The 21,615-nt window shown below is 41.0% G+C and overlaps 1 protein-coding gene across 1 annotated transcript in view; it reads right to left on the bottom strand.

Moving 5' to 3' along the window:
* Positions 1 to 21,615, bottom strand: part of LOC118618460 (SLX4 interacting protein) — a 100,523-nt gene extending 78,908 nt beyond the window's left edge. The window contains exons 1-2 of the mRNA XM_036244725.1: positions 21,456 to 21,615; positions 66 to 155 (exon numbers count right to left, since the gene is read on the bottom strand). The gene's annotated coding sequence lies outside the window, so the exon portion shown is untranslated. The remainder of the gene's footprint in view (positions 1 to 65; positions 156 to 21,455) is intronic.

Genomic DNA, 21,615 nt, shown 5'->3' with positions numbered 1-21,615 from the left:
GAAAGAGCTAATATTTCTCCTAGCAGTAGCTACTTGCATTTAGGTAGTGGAAAGTTTTGCGGTACCTCTTTGTTCTTTTCAGAAAACCAGCTGGTGTCTTTGTTTGAACCTTGAGGCGATACATGAAGATCCACCAGGACAGCAAAATCCCTGCACTGAAAGACAGCGATGGCAGAGTTAGCTTAAACCCAGCAAACAGCGAGAGAAAATCTCACAAATTTCAATGTGGCCCTGGCAGGGGTGGCTCAGTTGACTGGGCATCATCCCATGCACCGAGAGGTCACCCGTTTGATTCCCAGTAGGGGGCATGCAGGAGGCAGCCAATCAATGTTTCTTTGTCTCTCCCTCTCCTTTCCTCTCTCTCTAAAATCAATTTTAAAAAACACACCAAAAAAAACAACAAAAAAAAAACTGTTTAGCCCTGCCTGGTTATGCTCAGCAGTTGGAGCACTGGCCTACATACCAAAGGGTCTCGGGTTCGATACATGGTCAAGGGCACATACCTGGGTTGTAGGTTCCATTCTCAACCCCTGTTGGGGTGGTGTGGGAGACAACCAACAGATGTGTCTCTCTAACGCTGATGTTTCTTTCTCTTCTCTCGCTCTCCCTTACACTCTATTTAAAAATCAATGGAAAAATATCCTCGGGTGAGGATTAACAAAAAAAACCCTGTTTAATAACAACAAAAAAATGTTCTATGTGGCTGCTTATTTGGCAACAAAGTTCACTATTAGAAATGTTCGTAGTGGGCAGGGCTACGAGTCATAACCCACTATAAAGAGAAATACCTTTTTGTTGAGGTTAATCCTTATTTGAGGATATTTTTCCATTGAGTTTTTTTTAGACAGAGTGGAAAGGAGGTAGGGAGAGAGAGACACATCAATTGGCTGCCTCCTACACGACCCCAACAAAAGTTGGGAATCAAACCCCTGACCCTTCTGTTTTTCAGCTGATGCTCTAGTTGCTGAGCCAAACTGGCCAGGGCAAGAAATATCATTTTAAATCAGGATAGAAAAGACAAAATATTTATCTTTGGGCCGCACCTTGAAGGGGGATGCCCAGGCGTCCTGCAACAGTTGGAAGACTATCAAACACTGGAGAAGTAAAACAGGTCAGAACTAGGTAGGCTCCAGAAAAGAATGATTCTGTGTACAGCCAGTAGAATTATTTCTTTTAGGTAAGAGAGAACAAATACATAAGCTACTGCATTTTTAGGCAGATAAAAGGACTGGCTGGAACAACACATCTTGGCATAGAAAAAGAAGTGCGAACAAATGAAAAGAACCAAGGAGAGGGAGGCAGATGCTGAATGACAGTTATCAAAACTACAGAAGTTTCATTCATTAGGACATATTACAAAACTGTACAAGGCCTGCTTTCTTTCTTATTCTATAGACTAGTGTTATATAGCGCTTTTGAACAAATGGAAATATTATATATCTGCACTGGTTAATAGGGTAGCCAATAGCCATACGTGGCTACTGAGCACTTAAAATGTGGTGATTGTGATCCAGAAGCTGAATTTTAAAATGTTATTTAGTTATAATGTAAATAGCCACACATGGCTAGCAACTCTGTGGTATGGCTACAGACCCTGTAAAAAGTTGTAGCCTTATAAATCCTCAACCTTATGAGGAAAGTAATTTCTGAGACTCTCTGGATAACTCTGGAAGACCTAACTTAGAAGGGAATAAAAGACCAAGATTATAGGTTGAGGGCAGTCTAAGAGGCCCAGAGGGCCAGTCTATGGCCCACAAGAAAGTCAATTTTGCACCTGTTTGGCTGAACTTTTTTTTTTTCATTTAAAATTTTGTGCTATAACTCAATGGTGAAAAGTATTTTCAACTAATGGTGTGAAAATACCAACTATAAATATGGAATAAAATGAAACTTGACACCTATCTCACACCATACACAAAAATTAATTTGAGATGGATCACAGCACAGACACAGACATAAAAACCAAACTATTTTCCTGACTCTGGGGTAGAAAAATTCTTTTCATATAGGACTCAGGCACAGAAAGCATTAAATATAGAAAAAAAAAATGGTTCAATTGGACTTGGTCAAATTTTAAAACTTTTGGTCATCAAAAGACACCACTAACAAAATGAATGTCTGTCATACACTGGGAGAAAATATTCGTAAGTACATATATCTGACATAAAAGATGGGCATCCAAAATATGTAAAGAACTCCTACAAATCCAAAAAAAACCCAAAACCAAACAACCAAAACTTGATAAAACACTTCACAAATAAGATAAACAACTGGCTAATAAACACATAAAAAAAGTGTTCAACATCAGTCATCAGGCAAATGCAAATGAAAACCACCAAGAGATACAACTACATACCTATCAAAATGACCACAGTTAAAAAGACTGACGTACCAAAAACCGGCAGTGATGTGGAGCAACCCAAACCTCACACATTGCTAGTGGAAATGTAAAATGGTCAACAACTCTGGACAATGGTTGGTCAGTTTTCTATAAACATACATTTATTTACTGAGTGAACCAGTAATTCCATCTCCTGTATTCACAGAGAGAGAAAAATCACGCATATACAAAAAGACTTGGAAGAAAATGCTCACAGAAGTTTTATTCATAACAGCCCACACAGAAGCCAACCCAAGTCTATCTACAGGAGTATATTCATTCAATGGATATATTCATTGATTCAGCTAGACTACTGATACACTCAACATGGCCTAATCTCTAAACATTATGTTAAGCAAAAGAGGCAGAGCTAAAACAATACATTCTGTATGTTTTCATTTATATAAAGTTCTAAAACAGCAAAACTAAATCAATGGTCAAAGCAATCATAACAGTGATTGCCGTAAAATACATATAAACACATAATAAAATACATTAAAAAAAAAAAGAGTAATTGCTTAGGTAGAAACTAACTGAGAACGGGCCCAAGAAAACTTCATGTGGTGATGGGAATGTTAAATACCTTGATAGGGTATGTGCCTAAGATCAGTTCCTTTCCTGGTATAGAAATAATACATTAATAATAAAAATTTTTTTAGCCCTGGACAGTTTTGCTCAGTAGCTGGAGTGTCGGTGCACAGATAGAAGGGTCACGGGTTTGATTCCCGGTCAAAGGCATGTCCCTGGGTTGCAGGTTCGATCCCCAGCCCTGGTCGTGGTGGTGCGGGAGGCAACCAATCAATGCATCTGTCTGACACTGATGTTTCTCCCTCTCTTTCTCTCCCTCCCTTCCACTCTATCTGAAAATCAATGGAAAAATATCGTTGGGGGAAGATTAAGAACAAAAAAAAATTTTTAAATGCTGAGTAAAAATACATTCATATTTGTTAACAGTTATTTAAAATGTATTGTCCCTGAAAATGTGTGGGTATTTTGGGGGAGACCAAAGTGAAGTTCGCTGGGCAATAAATCATGAGGTATGATGAAAGATGATCTCCTCTGAAGTCAAATGTTGCAGTATGACTTACTGAACTGCAGTTTAGTATGTTGCAACAGGCATTTTATTTTAATGAAAGAGTCTTGAAATGGGATTAAGAAATATCAATGGGTCACATGGTAAAGTTGAGTACTGTTTTGTGAAACTTCTGTATGAGTGTACTGAGTTACGATGTAAAGCCTATTTTTTACTGTGGGTTGTGGTCAAAACTGTTTGAAAACCATACTCAAATATACTGTTATTTAAAAAATTTTTTCACAACTGTTGATTATAGATTTAACCTTTAAGGAGTATGCTGCCACCAGGTGGAGGTCTTTTGCCACAACTATACGATCTTAGCCAGGGGTTATTAACCTTTCACAGGCATGGACCTCTTTGGCAAGCTGTGAGGCTGATAAAATTTGCTCTGAATAACTACTATAAATCCAAAGTGGAGATAAACATAAATGATATATTTAGATATGTATCACAAATAAAATATAATATGAAAAGATATGCTTTCTAATGGTGATTATTATTGCTAATATTACTGTGTTTTGAATACTTCATTCATAATAAAAAATACATTTACTAGAACTTGGTAAAATAAAGATAACTTTTTTCCCATCCAAGTTCATCAACCCTGTGAATTCCACCACAGGCCTGTGGAGGCTCGGTGAGTTACAGAGCAAAGCCTCTTCAAAGCAGTGAGGTGTGCTTTACACCTTGCTAGTGGATGTAAAATGTATGTAACTTGTACTGGGTTTTCTGTACGTGTTCTACTCTCACTTCTTGGCCAAACCAAGTCCTTTGCTACCCCTTCTTCATTAGCAAAAATAATTTTTAAAATAGTAAAAAAAAAAAAAAAATTGTCATGCTTCAACAATCTAAACCGATACTCTGTAATAGTAACTTTCTAAAGAAGTAAATAGCAAGGTCCAATATGGTATTTTCTCATCATTTTGTAACATTGATCACAAATGACCTAGTGTAAGTTTGAACATAAACAGACTGATTAGAATGTCTTTATAATTTTTTAAAAATAAATTGTCAAGTCTTACTCTGGCGCCCAAACTTTCCCAGGAATGTGTCCAGCCTCCACCTCGGGCGGCCGCATGCAGTCCCCTCCCCCACAGCGGGGTTCTCCCTCTGCAGCTGGCAGTTCTGAGTTCTCCAGCAAGCCTCTCTCAAACTCCCACACTAATCAGAGGTATTTTGCCTTTCTAAAGTTCCTGCTCTCAGAGCTTTGCTGCTTCTTTTCTCACAGGAGTAAACAGAAGTTAAAAAAAAAAAAAAAAAAGCCTCGTATTGCTGCCAGCAGCATAGCCTCTCCTTCTCCTTCTTAATTAGGAGGAGGTTATTTCTACTCTCAGCAGATAAACTCTCCAGCTCTCTTCTGAGAGAAGCAACAGACCAGGCATCACTTCTTTCTCAGACCAGAGCTGCTCATTTTGCACAGGCCCAGTTACCTCTTTAACGGGCCAAAGGCTACTCGAAAGAGCAGCACAGCCCATGCCCAGGATTGTAAGTAAGCAGACCAGGGTCTGGTCTAGTTTCTAGCCCCCTCCACCCAGAAGTTTTGGCCAAAAATCTGGGACTCAACCCTAACTCCTCCCTTTCCCTAACCCTCCATAATCAGTCACCAAGTCTCCTAGAGTTTACTTCTTAAAGAGCTAAACACTCCCCTCCTCTCTTTTTCTGCATCATCTCCCACTTGAAATACTAGGGCTACTTCTCTTGGTGTCGTGGATGAACTTTCGATGCCCCTGCTAGAGCAATGTCAAACCCAGCATGAGAGCAGTACACTCCTGTGGCTGTGAGCATAATACAGAAGCCTCTATGGAGGCCTCACCCTCCCACGGTCTCCTACTGCTCTTGGGCACCTGCTGGTTTTGCCCCTGGTTGCAGAGCACCTCAATGTTCCTGTGCTTAGTGAATTCCTTGCCACTTTGAACCCTAGCAGGAGCGTGGACATCTCTGGGGAGCTTTACTGAACAGCCTGCCCCACCCCTCCTCTGGATAAGGTACATGCTTCATGTGCTTGTTTATTTCTGCATTAAAGCCCCTCAGAGGGGCTTCCCCTACTAGGTGCAGACCAAGGAGCTTGGTCCATACCTCAGTCTATTTTGAATCTCAGAGATGGCATAGTACCAGCTCACACTAAGTGCTTAATATTTAATGAAAGGAAGAAAGGAATGAATGGAGAAATGACAAGAAAAATTAGCTCTGAATTTTGGGCAAACCACAGCCTTATCTGCACACGAGGGCTCTGAGCTCATTTGGCAATAAGGCCATTCTGATTCAGCCCAGGACACTGATGTGTCCTAAAACAACTTCTTCCCTCCTTATTCTGGAGTGGCGACAACTATGTCGTCACCGGTGACAACCAGTCTCTTTTGAAAAAAAAAGGAATACAAGGATCCTAGGATTACCTCATTCTAAACTCACTGCCAACCAAGCATGTTGGTGATTTTTCCTACTTCTTTCCTAAAAGTTCCAAAGCTGCAACTTAACTTGAACTATTTCCAAGTCTTCAGAAATGGGAGATAGTGTCTTCTAATTTTTTTATACTCACCTGAGGACAGTTTTTCATTTATCTTTACCCAGATTAGGAGGGAGGGAAAGAGAAAGAGAGAGAGAGAGAGACATCGATTGGTTGGTTGCCTTATGCGCAACCCTGACCAGGGCCGGGGAAGAACCACAACTGAGGTATGTGCCCTTGGCTGGAATCGAACCCAGGTCTCCTTGGTCCGCAGGCCAATGCTCTAACTGCTGAGCTAAACTGGCCAGGGCAATGTCTTCTAATTTTACACCGATGTAAGATAAAGGTAAAATGCTAACATGTAGACATCTCGGAAGCAGAACACTGAGACATGTGGAAGGTTTTCCACATTTTCTCATTCATCATTCATTCATTCTCCACTGAGCTTCATAGGGGCACTAGGCCAGACCCTGAGAGAGGGAAGGGTAGCACCAGAGCATGTAGGAAGTGTGATCACAGCACTCACCCAAGGACCAGAGGCAGCCCAGTGGCAACTGTGCCTGAGGGAGGCCAGGGAAGAGGGCATGATGGACTCAGCTAAGTTCCGAGGAAGAGGGCAAATGGTGAAGAAAGAAAAATGAATAGCACCCACACAGGAAAAGAGGCCCAGATAGCTCTGGGGACAGAAGAGTTTGATAATGTAGAAACAGAGCAACAGATGAAGCCAACGGGGCAGGAATCTTCAGACCATAAAAGAGCCCTGGACAAGCAAAGGGAGCTGATAAGACCTCTGGGCCAGAGAACACTCTGAGGTAGGAGTCTGGAGCATGGCCTAATAGGATTAAATCGCCAGGGCCAGCCATGCAGGTTTAAAGCCACCACAAGAACTTGAACAAGAGACAATGGAAGGAGATTCTGAGGTGAAGAGGAAGAGGCAGATCTGAGGGATATTCAGAAGACAGAATCAAGAGGATGTGGTTGGTGTGAAAGGCGGAAGAGCAGGGCTGACACCAAGGCATGTGAGCAGGTCCCACCAAGCCCATGAGGTTGTCCACAGGCAGCTTATGGGCCTGGTGCAATTGTCACTGTGTTTCACACACACCTGGACTAAAAATATAAGGCAGCTGGGATTAAAAAGCAAAGATTTAAAATGGAAGAAATAAGTAAAAAATAAAAAAAAACAAGGTAAAAACAAAATGAGGCCAGCAATAGGTTTGTACAAAATTCCCACCATAGTCCTAAACCTCTGCAACATTTGGCTCTAAGTTTGCTAGTTACATATGAAAAAAAATGAAAGGCCAATCCCAGTCCATAAGATGAGAATGAATTGGTGCTGAGAATAACTCATTCTTGACACTAAATCTAGAAAGATACTTATGAATGGCTTCATGAAAAAGCATGCAATGATCTTCCTAGAGTATTGACTTTACAAAAAGGCTTTAGGAAAAACATTAAATACTTTCATATCAAAACAAATTGCATATATGGTACAGCATGAACTTTAAAAGTCACATGGTTTTTAAAGAAAATTCAGTACTGTTTACAGAGCACCTGTGTTCCAGGCTTGTGCTAAGTGTTACCTATAGTATTCAATTTAATCCTCGCCACTAGCCTGTAAAGGAGCACAACTATTACTCACATTTTATAGATAAGGAAGTAGAATCAGAGAAGGTAAGGATTAGTCCAATATCATGCAGGCAGTAAAGAACATACCCAGGAATCAAATTCAGATCTGTTAGACTCTAAACCCACCGCCATGCTTTACTTTGAAGAAATATCCCTCTGTGAAAGACTCGGGACTCCCAGACCTCATGATGGGGGAACACTTAAGGCTGCCGAGGCTGACACCCACTCCACTGTACTTGGGAACTGGACCCCTAGTCCCTCTGGAGTGAGCAATGGCAGCTACCTCTGCCCATTAACACCAGGTAACTGAACGAAGGATTCTGAAAAGAGTCCCTCAGCTCCTTCCCTGGGCAGCATGACTACATGCTTGAAGGGAGGCGTGGAGACTCCAGACACTGAAGCTGCCACTGTGGGCATCCTGTTGGAATAAGAGTACAGTGCAGAGACAAAAGCCCCACTACAGAGAGACTGGGGTGGGGAGGGTGGTCACGGAAAAGAAAGGATGAGAAAGAAGAGGGGAAAATAATGCAGCAGAGGCCATGGCAATACATTACGTGGAAGGTGTGGTGGGAGAGGAAGAGAGGTCTCCTGACATTAGTAAAACTACCCAGAGAGTTAAAGCTGAGGAAAAGTCAATGCAAATTATTTGCCAATTTAACCCCCTTGACCTGTTCCTGATAAAAATACTTGCCAAGGAATCCAAGCTTGGAGTTTATTATATTCAAGAAAAAACTCCAGCATACCTTTAGGGTGGCATATACAATAAAGCAGCTGACAGGTCAAGGGATGAAAGAATAAAGAGTCATTCTATTGGAATATACCATACCCTTAATCTAACTGCAGAAACTTGCGAAGCGTTGGCAATGACAACAGTTAAGATTCCCTGAGCACTTACATGTGCCAGATCTGCCTGTCAACCTTTCTCAGGGCCTTACTGCGTCTCATTCTCCGGACAACCCAGAGATGCGTACACAATTGCCACTCAGTGTTCTGGAAACACTGAGAAACTTAAGAGTTCTCTTTCTCTCTTGGAGGATCCCTAGTGATCATGGCTGGCTTTTGTTTGGTATGGCACCTTGCCAACTTGGCAATACTTGTCAGGCCAGGTACATGGAACATTCTTTAATCTTAGTAACAGAATGAGACAGCCTGAATTCGAGATTACAGCACCCAGAGAAAGCCCTCTGATGACAAGTGGGAGAATGCCTGGCACAGGGAGTCCACGGCTGCGAATCTCTTCTGATGACTCCCAGTTTAGGAGGGGTGTGCCACACCAGCCATCTCTGGGTTTCAGTTTCACTCTAGGTAAAAAGAAGGGATATAGCCAAATCTCCTTCAGGTGCCTTCCTCTTTAAGATCTCAGCCCCTGGTTGTGTTTTGGTTTGTAACCATTTGCTTGAATTCTATTTGCCCACATAATGCTTGCCCTTCTGTAAAGGTTATGAAAGAGCCACATCAAGTCTAGCACCTTTCACTGTCTTCTATCAGTCTACTATGGGCCACCCAAGCACACTAGTAAAATCCACTGTCGTTTGGAAAAGAGAACAGGAAGGCATACTTCCTGCTGTGCTGACTTTTGTGGGCATGATTTAGACTTGGCAGCCAGTGACAGAAAATGCCAGTTTCATGGCTAGAAATCATGGTATAAGCCATGAAAAAAGGAAATCACTCAATGAAGTTGACTGAGGCAAAAATGTTAGCAGCAAATGGGCTCTTCCTCAGAGCGTTCTCCAGTACCGTCAGGCAGGAATAGGCTCCCTCTGCTGCCACAGCACTTGATTCATGTTTCTGCTTTGGAACTCATCACAGGCTATAAACATCATCTCCATTAGTGGCCTCTGGGGAGTCACTCCCTTCTGTTACCATTGGGTCATCAAAGACAGACAAGATCCTAGACAGGCCCTAGAATAGGGCCTGGCACATAAAGGGCATTGAAGAGCGTTTGTTAAATGAATGAAAAAACACAATGATGAAAATTAGTTAAATGTCTGCCTGGCCTCTCTCCAGGAGGGATTACCACTCTCTCATCTGTACCCTGTCCTCACAACAAGAAACACCACAGATTCAAGCTCATGGTTACAACTAAGGTTGTCTTACCTACGCACAGAATACTGTCAACCCAGAAAACGGGTAACTATGCCCAGTGCTCCATACCGAACAGTTATCTTTCCACTTTCCCATCAGATGGAACAAGCTGCAAAACCTGGATGACAATGTGAATTCAGCCCTATTGGAGGAAACGGGTGGGGCTCACTTGGTTGCAAATAGATGACTATTTCTTTGAGCTCAAGCTTTTCTGGTTGAAAGGGATGTAAGGAGAGGATGTGACTTGTCTAAATGAAAAGGAATCATGAGGGAGTGTCTCTCTTCTGTCTGATACCTGTTATAAGACTTCACAGGTCAGGGATGTACACCTTTCTAGTTGCTTGTTTGTTTTTCTTAACCGATTTATTGCTATGGTTTGGAAAAGATTCTACATGGGCAAGGAGCAAATCACAAAGGAATGAGAAAGATAACAGAAAAGCAGAGCTAATGGGTTTGATGACAACTCCTAAAAGGAGGACAAAAACAGAGTAAGAGGTGAATGCCCCTCAGTAAATATCTCTGGTTTCCTACTATAAAAGTTTTTGGTTTTTATTTCCTCACCGGAGGATAAGCTTTTTAAAAAAGTGAAACTGATTTATAGAGAGAGGAGAGAGAGAGATTTCAGTTACCTCCCCTACACACCCCAACCAGGGATCGAGCCTACAACCCACATGTTCCCTAACTGGGAATTGAGGCTGCCACCTTTCAGTGTACAGAACAACACTCCAGCCAACTGGGTCACACCAGCCAGGGCAAGAGTTTTGTTTTTGGGTGGTTTTTTTTTGCCTAGAATGCTCACAATGTGGCTCAGAGTCTTCCTGTATAAGATTTGGGAAGGGAAGCTGCTGGAAATAATGCAAAGACAACTGAAGCGTTTTATGAAGGGATGCTAAAATTTAACATATGCAACTGGAACTTCAGGTAGTATTGAGGCTGATCTAAAACCCAACACTGAATTAGGGTGTAGATAGGAACAGACCCTCAGTCACCCCCTTTGAAACATAAGAAGTGGCTTCATTTCTTTAGATACTTTCCCTAATGATTTGCAAGACATTATTCTTTCAAATTAACCTACAAGACACTAATGCTCAGGACACTGGCCTGTGGATGTACAGAGCATGCACCACAATGCAGAGCACCATGGCTTGGGGGCAGGACACACCTGACTTCAAACCCCTGGTGCCCTGTACCTCAGTGCTCCAAGACGCTGGAGCACACATGGGTTCAGCACAGTGCCAGCCATACAAAAGTCTCAAGACAGAAATATAGATTGGGTGTTTTTTGTTTTTTGTTTCCTCCAAAGGTACAATTTGTCTCAAATTCCAGAGCATTTTAAATAAACTCTGAATTGTCAGTTCTATAAGATATACAAATAGATGGGGCACAAGTTTCCACCTATTTCTACTAAGAGCTAATAAATGCCTCATAATTCTTTTGCAGTTTTACTCTGGCCACACACTGCTTCTTAGAAGAACAGATGATTTGTAATCACACCGGATTACAAGGTAAAAATATGAACTCTCCTCTCACATATTTCTGCAACAGACAACATGAAATAAAAAGATAACCTGACAGAAATCATGATGTACTTGTCTGTAGAAAACTGTGCTGAGAGGGTCTTAAGTGGCTAGAAAAACAAGCAATATTCACAGTAAGCAACATTTAGACCAGTTAGCGGTGTGTTCAGGACCAACCATTTAGTAATTTGAAAATGGAATTTGGTTAAACAATGGGGATGTTAGTCCCCACAAATTCCACTCACAATTTTATCCAGCATGTGTTTCAAGAGGCTTTGAACTGTGGGTTTGAATTGTAACAAAATATTCTTTTATAGCCCTGAAAATCTTGATATTTTTCCATGTCAAGAAGAACAAAAGAAAAGCAGTACAGCCTGCAAGTTAAATAAATTTATGATAAACTATAAATGAATCACAATGAAAAAGGAAAGAGCCCTGGCCGGTTTGGCTCAGCGGTTAGAGCGTCGACCTGCGGTCCTGAGAGACCCGGGTTCGGTTCGGTTGCGGTTTGTCCCCGGCCCTGGTTGGTTGTGTGGGTGGCAGCCACTCGATGTGTTCCTTTCACATCGATGTTTCTCTCTCTCTCTCTGTTCCTCTCTCTCCCTCCCACTCTACCTGAACAAAAAATGGAAAAATGTCCTCGGGTGAGGATACAAAAAAAAGAAAAGAGAAAAAGAAAAAGTAAACATTCCCCTGGTGATCAATGCCTAGAACTCATGGATTGTTCAAAAGGTTGATCAGACTTAAAGGGAGATTTCTTAAAAGAGGAAGGGAGATAAAAGATAGGTAGCACAATTTTCCTATTTCCTGGGGATGAGTGGGTGGGAAGTGGGGATAACTCAAGAATCTCTGATGATTACTTTGGGGATTCCATATGACTGAGAGGAATTTGGCTAAATGTAAAATAATGTAAGGAATCCCCCACATCAGATCTTTTCTCTGGAATCCTCTCATCTACTTTCAAATATACCAAAGGACTTGCCAGATAAAGCTGTGACGGGCACTCTGTTCAATCCAGTTGTCACTTATTTTTTCCTGGCGTATTAATATTGTATAAGTACTATTGATAAAGGGGTTACACCTGCTCTTCTAAACTGGGCAAGGGTAGTGCTTTGATAGACCAAAGATAAGACAGGAGGACAAATGAAATCCACATGCATGGCTGCAAACCAAAAGACAACCTGAGTGAAGACTTCTTAGGGCCTATTACACATGAAAAGTTTCCACTTCTGTAGGGCTCACGGTTACCAGACCCTCACGGTTACCAGACCATGACCCCTGGCCATGTTTATCATCCTAACTCTGTTCAAGAAAGCTCTGTGTATGCAACGTGAAGGATATATGCCCACTAGAGTCCAGAGCCCTAGCTCGCAAAGTACAGGCATCACAGCATCTCCTAGAGCTTGTTTTATATGTAAATTCAGACTGCCCAATCAGAAATTTTAGGGGTGGGCCCAGTATCCTGTTTTAACAATATCTCCAGATGATTCTGGTGTATGCTAAAGTTTAAGATCCACTGCTGTAGGCTAGTATGTTTCCTTGAGGACTACTCCTGACATTCTCTGTACAATACAGCACCATTTTGGGGGGTTACATTAGAAAGGAAAAAATATATAACTGATTGGGTTTCACAATGTAACACAACGGAAGGTGGACAGGTCACCAGAATATAATTCTAAAACTCAGAAGAACATCACAATTTTATCATAATAAGCAAATAATTTCCTTACAGTTGTAAGAAACTCAAATTATGATTTTCCTTAGAAAAATCCTCCAGAGGTGAATGTGATGCACAGTCAGGTGCCTCACTGAGCATCTTAAAAACCCACTTCTAGATTATGATGATGAAGACCCAAAGGAAAAAAAGAGATCAAGGTAGAACCTTAGGAAGAAATGAAAAGCCAGAAATGGTAAGGAAAGAGTTTGTAAGCCCAAAACAGACAGAGAGATCATACAATTGCACTTAAGTCAGATCACTGGGCTCAAGGGAACCCAATTATGACCTGAAGAGGGTGAGCACTGCACATGGCTTGGCCACAGGGTCCATGAGAAGCACTGAAGTTGCAATGAGATCCTAGAAAAAGTCAAGTAACATCATACTTCACAAAAGGGAGAGAGATTTTGCAACTATAAATTCAATCCCTAATGGATGATTAGAGGAGATCCAGAAGAAAACTCAAATTATAAAAACGAACCTCATTTTCTTCTTTGACAACATTCCTAGACTGCAACAACTGGTAAAATGTGATTGACCAAGAAGATGCGAACCTCAGCCAGCAATCAGGCAAAATTTCCCATGACATCCTTTCGATCAAACCACTCCACCAAAACAGCTTTTGTCAAGGTTACCAATGACCTTCCTATAGCCAGTCTAATAAAGTGGTTCATTCCCTTAATCTTTTAAACCCTCACTTTCCTGGTTCTCCTCCCTCTTCACTGGCCGCTATTTCTCAGTCTCCTTTGCTGGCACGTCCCCAATGTACCAACATCTGAACAGGGGTCAGTCCTTAGACATCTCTTATCTCCACCTCCACTCACATCAGTCTCAAGGTTTCAGATACTGGTTCACATGTTGATGACACCTAATGTTTCTGCTCCAGCCTGAACCTCCCCCAGCTCCAGGTGCAAATATACAATGGCCTACTCTACATCTCTACTTGGATGTCAAATAGACAAGTTCAAAACCAAACTGTTAATGTTTTACCCTGAAACTTGCTCTCACCAGGTTTAGTTAAGCTGACTTGGTATGTGACAATTCTGTTGTTCCAATTGTTAGGTCAAAACCTGGAGATACCTTTTATGCCTCTTGTTTCACAGTCTGTATCTAATCTATTAACAGACCCTATCAGTTCTACCTTCAAAATGGCCAGCTTGGCATACAGTAGGAGCTCAATAAATATTAACTAAAAAAAATCTACCAATAAGCAAATAAGTCCTGGTGAATAAAAAAATAGGGGTGGAGGAAACAGCAATTAGATGAATTCATAACTAGCTCAATAGCCATAACTACAGGAACCATTAATGGCCAAACCACAACTTGAAGGGAGATGGTGAAGAACTTAGCTTCTTTCTTGACCCACATTCTTAGCAGTGACATGGATGAAGATACAGAGAACATGCCCACAAAATAGGTGGATGATGCTACACAGGAAAGGAGAGTGAATATCTAGGATAGCAAAAACTGAATCTAGCAGAAAAACAAAAGGGGAGGAGGTTTTATGAATCATAGACATGAGCTCATCTAACTAGAGGGAATTTAACAATGATATATTTAAGGGCCAGCACAGAGGTAATCCTCAATCAAGAATAAGTTCTGTGAGTGGGCAGCACAACGCTGTGGCCATCGACGATGGGAACTTCATTTGAGGCTACCTTAATAGTAGCGGCCAGAATAAGCATTATGATAGCTATGGGTTATTCATTTAGTGCTCAAATATACAAATAAATTGAGATAAACTGTTATGTAACAGAATAAAAGTGACCGAGACAGAAGAAATTCTTTTTTTTTTTTATCTTCAACCGAGGACATTTTTCCATTTTTTGTTCAGATAGAGCGGGAGGGAGGGAGAGGAAGACAGAGAGAGAGAAACATCGATGTGAAGGGACACATCAAGTGGCTGCCACCCGCACAACCAATCAGGGCCGGGGACAAACTGCAACCGAGGTACGTGCCCTTAGCGGGAACCGAACCCGGGTCCATCTGTACCGCAGGCCGACGCTCCAACCGCTGAGCCAAACCGGCCAGGGCAACAGAAGAAATTCTTAAAATCATGTTATGAAGATCAATTAAAGAAAGTAGAATGATTTACCTAAAAAAAAGAAGGAAGCAACCAGGATAAAATAATATTACCAGGACTTTTACAGGTGCAAGAATGATCCTTTCTAGTTGTTTAGGGCCTCAAGAGACAGAGAAGTAGATGACAGCAGAGAAACCACAAGGAGATGGGCAATGACTCCACATAAGAAATACTTTTGAACTGACAGGCTTTCTAACTGGGCAATGATCTGCCATAGGAGGCAGTGTGCTCACCACTCAACCCAAATGATCAAACTGTACTAATATAAAACATGTGTAAATGGACAATCACATCAATATCGCATCGTTACCACAAAACACTGGTCTAGTGAGAAGTGATAGAAAACACAGAAAGAATCTACTACTGACTTAGCTGCATTTAACGACAGCCACTTCAATCACTATTGGTTACTGTTTTTTGTTTTTTAGTGCACCCCTAATAATGTGGGCTTACTAACCTCAAAAATCAGAGAACTTGTCTTCTAAGAGACAATTTAACATATAAAGCATGGGTTTTAGAATCAGGCAGATGTGTGTCCAAACACTGACTGTAGCTTTTACTGGCCATGTGGCCTGGGGCACATTTCTCAGGCTCTCTGAATCTCAATCCCTGTGTCAGTAAAACGGGAGTATAATCACACCTGCTCCCACAGAGATGTTAAGACTACATTCATAGAAAAAAAAGAGCACAGTAGTAGTTAACAAATAGCAGTTAACTAATAAATTGCAAGTAGTTAACAAATAATGACATCAGTCCCAGTAAGCCCAACTAATGAGGGTAACAAAACTGACCAGCGCTATCCAATAACTTTGTGGTGAAGGAAATGTGCTGTATCTGTGCACTGTTCAATACCTTAGCCATAAGCCACCTGTGGCTACTGAGCACTGAAATGAGGCTATGTGAATTTGGAATTTTATTTCAGTCTAATTAACTTAAATTGGTTTATTAGCAATTATTTGTTAGTTAATTTAAATAGCTACATATTGCTAGTGGCTACCATACTGAACAGCATACATACTTCCTTAAAGTGAGTCCTGATTCAGAAATCCTAGTTCTATTATTTTAGTGAGAAACTAAAACCAAAAGAGCAAGCAGCATCGGGAACCCCATAACAGGAAGTGCCTGGTGATGCAAGGGGGATTCCCATCCCGTAGGGAATTCCAGAAGGCTCCTCAGGACTGCATGTGAGGGAATGATAGGGACTAACCTGGGAAATTTCTATGAACTTTACCTAGGATGCTTCTGATCCAATAGAACTGTTTAATTTAAAGGTGTTTTCCTTGTAAATAGAAAATGAAGCAATAAAAACTGTTACTGCCAATTAGAGGATTACAAAGTTTAAGTTTCCCTTCACCTTTCACCCCTTTAACCGCAACCCTGCTTTATCAAATCAGAACACAAAATTCAAGAAGAATTCTTAAAATTATTATTGCAGACACTGTAATCACTCCTAATCCCTTGGCTTTTTGCGGAGAATGAAACTTCAAGTTTGGTGCTGAATTTCCCTTCCTACTCTGCTCTACTTCTCAGAGCTCAGGAAACAATCCTATAACTACTTGCATCAGGGCTCATCAAGTTTCTTCAAAATGAGCAGGAGTTCAAAGGGAATTTTTAACCAATTCATGCCTAGGGCAGGAAATTGAAATACCAAATGGAACAGAAGAATGTTAGACAAACACAGGTGAGGTCTGCTGGTGAAAGCCCCAGTTTTTTTCCCTGATCCATTTTTAGAGAACTACAAAGAAGAAAAAAAGGGAGGTAACTAATTGGTCACAGGACTTGTTTAGAGACACCTCTACTTCCCTTTTCCAATTGAATGCTGGGAAATACACCCTCTTCAAGAACTGCTCAAAGGGGAAACTTGCTGGGACAGGTGACCACTGACGAAATGCCTTCAGAAGCTGAAGATTATTAATTAAGAATATTGAGAGTGAGGTTGAAAGCTTAGGTGGAATGAGTGGGAGGGAGGGACTCCTCCTATCAGCTGCTACCTACACATTAGCAATTCAGCCTTAGGAAGGTTCTCAGTGGAAAGTTACAGCTTGCAGGCATTCCTCCTTGGATACATAAAGAGTCTCCAGAGGCAAGTGAACTCAGAAGACAGCATCATTAACTTTAGACTAATATTTCCAACATCTACTATTATGTACCCTTGATTCTCAGGATTCAATGTCTTCTAAGCACCACTACCACTGCCTGAAGTAATGTTTCTCAACTTTGAGTGTACATCAGGTTCACCAGGAGAATATGTTACAAACACAGATTGCAAAGCTTCACCCCTGCCCCCCGAGTTATTTCATAGACTGGAGGTGGGGCATTTCTAACAGAATCCCAAGTGATGCTGATGCTCCTAGTTTGAAGACCACACTTTGAGAATCAATGGCTGAGAAATAAGGTTTGGCAACCAGATGGTATATTATAGTCACCTGGAGAATTCTTAAAGACTATATCCAAATTCTACTCCAAAGCTATTAAATCAGACTCTTGGGATGTGGCCTGCACATCAGCACATTTTAAAAGCTCCCTACCTGATTGTAATATGCTGGCTGGAGTAAGAGACACTGTAGAAAACTAGATCACCTTCAAACTATTTAAATTTGGAACCAACATATACACTTACAAATTAGAGATAGGCAGATCCTGGCATCTGCTTGATCCCACTTACCCTTGGTGGCATTATTTGGCTAGTTATTTTTTTTCTCCACAAACCAAAATACAACAATCCTCATTGTACCAGCAACTAACTAACTCACTCACTCACTCTCTAAATTCTCTGAAGACTTACTAAGAGCAACTGGAGATCTAGAACACTGATAACTCTGCTAGTCTCTTGACAACATGGTAGGCAACAAGTGATAAGTTTTAAAATGAGAACACTACAACTAGATGAGTAGCAGATAACAATTTTTAAAACATTTAAAATCACCTAGCATCTTTCTTCCTCAATCTCTCTTCTATTCTCCAATTCCTTTTCCTTCCTTCCAAATCATATTCCACTCTTCCTCATCTTTACACATCTACCATTGGCCTGCTTTTATCCTTCCTCATCAACTCTGCTTTAACACTACAAGTATGAAGTTTACAGTTAGGTATTCTTATGAAATAAAGTTTTATGATGCCTGTTCCTAATTTAACAAACAGGGTAACTAAATATTTTTCTTGGTGAGAAATAAGAAGCTAAATTAAATTATTTCTGGTATGCACCTCCTGATGAACTCTGCCTTGGGCATTAGCCCTCAACAGGAAACCTATTCCCTACCCTGAATTCCTCAAATTAAGGAATCTTCAGACTAAAATACACCATGTGCCACACATCAGCACCTATTGATGAAGTGTGACAGTGCAGTTTACCTTGAAGTAATAAAGCTAAAGGAAGAGAAAAATATCATGCATAATCTAGAACTGTGGTTCTGAAGCAAAATTACCCCATCTTTCCCCCTGCCCACCCCAGTGTACAATGTCTGGAAACATTTAGAGTTGTCAAGACTGGCATCTAGTGGGATAGAGTTCAGGAAAGTTGCTAAACATTGTACAATGCACAGGGTAGCCCACAACAAAGACTCATCTGGTTCATACTGTCATTAGTGCCCAAGTAGAGAAAACCCTGCTCTAGAAATTGCTACATGAAGGCAGCTGACTTCTCAGGTACTGGAGAATTTGCAGGGATCTAAAGCCAGCCAGGAGGAAAAGAAAGAGGAGCAAATGAACCAGAGTTAAATAAGTACTAAAAATGCCCAGCCAGAAGAGACCACTGGGGATGCTGCCCATCCTCCCAACACAAAAAGGGTCCTCTTAGCCTTGACCTTGCCAAATGGTGTCAATGAGGGCTTGCTTTCTTGGGGTTAAAGATTTAATTTGGTAACAGAAACAATTCCATTCCATGATTCACCATCTGGCCTACTGACAAACTACCTCCACTCTATAAAGCATTCTTATATCACTGTTAATTTTCAACAAGGATTAAGCCAATGAATGCAGAAATTCTGAATAAATAATATGTTAGAAACAGACTGTATCATTCATTACTTTTTAAAAAAATCTCAGTGGTAGCACTGCCCAATCTCTTGAGAGACAGTTAACTAACCATATTAATAACATAATGAGATCATGACTATTAGATGTATATCCTCTGACTATTAAATTCCTAAAAAAAAAACTAAACTGATTAACAGAATTGTAAATATCAAATTGATTCAGCTTAAAAAGATCAACATGTGTTTAGATTCTTAATAACCAAAACAGTATTGTAGCCAGCTTTCATTTGTGACATTCTTCAGATTTTTAAATGCCAAATAGCTACTTAACGGGGCATTAAAAAACTAAATTTTAAACAGGGTAATATTTTAAACGTACTTAAATACCTTACAAAATAGTATTTCCATTCTAGGTATTCACTACAGGGTTGATTTAAACAGCAAAGCCCACTTAGCTTTCCTAAATTCTTACCTTCTTCCCAGTTAGGGAAGGAAAGAGAGGGTACCAATCAAAGATTAATCAGAAAAGAATGAGCACCAGTAGGAAAAGGGGAACTGTCCTTTAGTTATGGTATAAACCACCATGGCAACCCCATATTCTCACTGCCCCTGCCAATGGAGTTAGTTATCTTAACATATTCTTAAATTTTACTATGTAACATAACTCAACTCTAAATTATAAACTGTGTAAATATGTCACCAAGAAATGTATAATGCCCCTATTGAATAGGAATTATTTATCCCAGGCCTATAATATTCTGTGTCCTAATGCTTCAGAGATACTAGATACTAAAATTTTATTAAAACCATATTCCTTGCATTTGTTGCCATTATCAAGAATGCTAATTCACACGTTGGCTAATGAAGCAGCTAGACAGGGTTTCTAGGCAGAGAAATCTTTTTTGGCAAAGAGAAAGTAGCCAAACTGTGGAAAATGATATGGATATCTAAGGTAGACCCCACAAGCCAAAACTATAAATAAGGTTAGACCCTCACATGGTTCCATGGTCTGAGTATACATTACAACATTTTAAACCAAACATTCATTTCATTATAGGGATTTATGCCAGCTGGCAAAGTGTAGTTGACCAAAGTGAAAAACGAGCTAGAGTTTTCTTTTCTTATAAAATTCAGTACATTTGTAGCATGAGTCCCTCACCAGAAGAGGGCAATGTGGCCTGGATGGCATTACTCACAGCCAGGGCAGTTACCTGCAGTCAAGGTAATACCTCCCAAGAGAGTCAGACCTCAAGAAACAAGCCTGCAGACTGCTGGCTTCTTCTAAGCATCACACATGCAAAGACACTAGGCTCTGTGCCTTTTTCTGGAATGAATTAACAGGCAGCTCAAGACCACACCACTCCAATATTTCCAACTGATTATACAGAAGTACTGCTCGTTCCAACCCAACCAACACAATTTAAAGTTACCATCTCTCCCTGGTCATATAAGCCATAAAACTCTACATTCCAAAAACAAGAGTGTGAATTGAAGATTTCTGAATGGAGAAGACTTTATGTAAAAAATAAACTAGAAGTCTGCAAATTATAAATACCATAAGGGTCATTCTAAATTCAGGATTCAAGTTCACTTTGCAGACCCCACCCTGGCTTTGCAGACTCCTTTGGTGGAATATCAATTCTGCATCCTTTTCTCCCTCATGAGTGTTTCCAAGTTCATCTTCCCAAATAGCACTTTTCCAGCTCCTTCAAGCTTTTCTAAACAAAGCATGTTCCAACCTCCTCTCCCTGACAAACCATTAACTCTGTCTTACAGGCTTGCTCAAAATTAGCTTTTTAAATACATTTACTTCTAATGAAAGAAAGAATTTTGGTTTTGATTAATAAAATTTCAGGCATAAGCGAGCAGTGAATGGGCGGCAGGGGTGGGGGGAGTTGTAACAGGGAGCTGTAACAGGTGTGGGCCAGGAGCAGATGAAACACTGGTGGAGTTCCAGTATTCTCTCCTAGTTTGGGAATCCACAAGCCTAATGATGAAAACTTCTAAGTTCACATCTTGACTTCTTAACCTGTCCCAAACTACACATGCTCCCAGACCTGCTCCTTCTGTGCTCTGGCTCAGACAGCAGGGACACTTGTCCAGCTGTTCTCTCCCCCTTGCTATCCCGGCCTCCAGTCCAAGCCACCAACTTCTCCTTCCTGGCCTTTAACTGCAACAGTCTCCCAAGACCTGCTAGGTCAACCCATGTTCAACCTGTTACCACAGTGATCAAGCTGAAAACTTTCTGAGGGGCCTTCCACTGCTCTCAGAAAAAGAGAAATTCCTATAAGAAGCTGACCATACATCCTAGCTTGCCTGAGTCAGTTTCATTTTATGCCTTACTGTCCAAATATAATTATTAATAGCACCCCGTTTTGTTCTAAAAACTGTCCCAATTTTCATGATAACTCAGACGGTCTCTTTAGCTACAAGCCTCTGTGAGTTCTGGCCCCTGCCAGCTTCTCCAGCCCCATGTCAATCCACTGTCCCCTGCACTCTCTGCTGGCCTTCATTCATTCACTTAATTTTTATTTACTGAAAGCACACCAAACACCCACCTTGTGCCAGGAGTTGAACACAGATCAGAGAACAAAGCAGACAGGATGCTGGCTCTGCTGGAGGTGCTCCCGGTCGTCTGCACTCACACAGGGGCTTCCTTCAGCCTTGGCTCGATGCCTCTTCCTTGCAGAAACATTCTGAAGGCTCCAGACCGGGGTG

The sequence above is a fragment of the Molossus molossus genome, unplaced genomic scaffold (assembly GCF_014108415.1).
Source record: "Molossus molossus isolate mMolMol1 unplaced genomic scaffold, mMolMol1.p scaffold_m16_p_6, whole genome shotgun sequence".
Lineage (NCBI taxonomy): Eukaryota > Metazoa > Chordata > Mammalia > Chiroptera > Molossidae > Molossus > Molossus molossus.
This window is presented reverse-complemented; position numbering and strand designations above follow the sequence as displayed.